Below are 1,283 nucleotides of genomic sequence, written 5' to 3'. Positions count from 1 at the left end.
CTGTAGGTTTCAGGGTGAAGATCTCTCACTACTCTAAAGGGCCCCTTTGGCAGTAGGAAACACATAAACTATTATGGAGATTGATTTTGGAATTTAGATGCACTGTTATCAATTGTGCTTAGCCGTACATGTTCATATCCTTGAAGATGTATGACCCTTCCTGTTTTTTAGTCCACATCCATATCAGAAGGCAGTGTCAGTGGGAGAGTCAAAGTTTTACACAAACACAACCATAAAACAGAGTGTCTTCTTGTCCTGCTTACATTCTTTAGATTACATTCTTTACATAGAGGCAACTTCTCCCGTGGTCACTAGAATCCCTACAAATCTGGACTCTGTGAAGAAGAATGTGAAGACATCAGGATTGGAGGAAGACTCATCAATAACCTTCATTATGGAGATAGCACAACCTTGCTCGCTCAAAGTGAGGAGAACTTGAAGCTATTGCTGTAGAAGGTTATACACTGCAGCCATCAATAGGGGTTTGATCTTCAAGCCAAGAAAACAAAAATCCTCGCCACTGGACTGATGATAAGCAACGTCATTGATGGATGAGGAAAGGATTGAGACTATCAACAACTTCAGCTTACTTGGATCTACAGTCAGTACAATTGGTAGGAGATCAAGAGATATAATTCACTGGGAAAGTATATAGTCAGAAACCTCTCCAGATTACTGAGAAGTAATGACATCCGTTTGAGGACTAAAGTGTGGCTGATTCAGGTCATGATTTTTTCAGTCACTTGCTGTGCATCTGAGAGCTGAACAATGACAGGACGACAGAAGAAGAATTGATGCCTTTGAGCTGTGGTGTTGGAGAAGCGTACTGAATATGTCCCATGGACTGCAAAAGAACAAACAGATATGACTTGGAGAAGGTACAACCAGAGTGCTTCTTGGAGGCAAGGATGGTGAGGCTTCATCTTACATACTTTGGACATGTTGCTAGGAGAGGTTATTCCTTAGAGCGGGATGTCATTCTTGGGAAGGTGGAGGGCTGGCGAAGGAGAGGAAGATCCTCAACCAGGTGGACTGACACAGTGACAGCTGCAATTGGCTCTAGTGTGTCAGGAAGTGTGAGGATGGTACAGGACAGGACAGGGTTCAGATCTGTTGTTCATCGAGCTGCTGTGGGTCATACTGGGTTGGACAGCGGTTAACAACAATTTTCAAAGAGCCTGTCAGTTCCATGGGCGTGACCTCTGTATTACCAAGAGGATCTTGAAAGGGATTCTTTTATTTATTTATTTATTATTATTATTATTAAATTTTATTAGTTTTAA

This window comes from Elephantulus edwardii, unplaced genomic scaffold (assembly GCF_000299155.1).
Source record: "Elephantulus edwardii isolate Elephantulus edwardi_28Jun2011 unplaced genomic scaffold, EleEdw1.0 scaffold00035, whole genome shotgun sequence".
Classification (NCBI taxonomy): domain Eukaryota; kingdom Metazoa; phylum Chordata; class Mammalia; order Macroscelidea; family Macroscelididae; genus Elephantulus; species Elephantulus edwardii.
The sequence above is the reverse complement of the archived record's forward strand: the minus strand, read 5'-3'. Positions refer to the sequence as shown.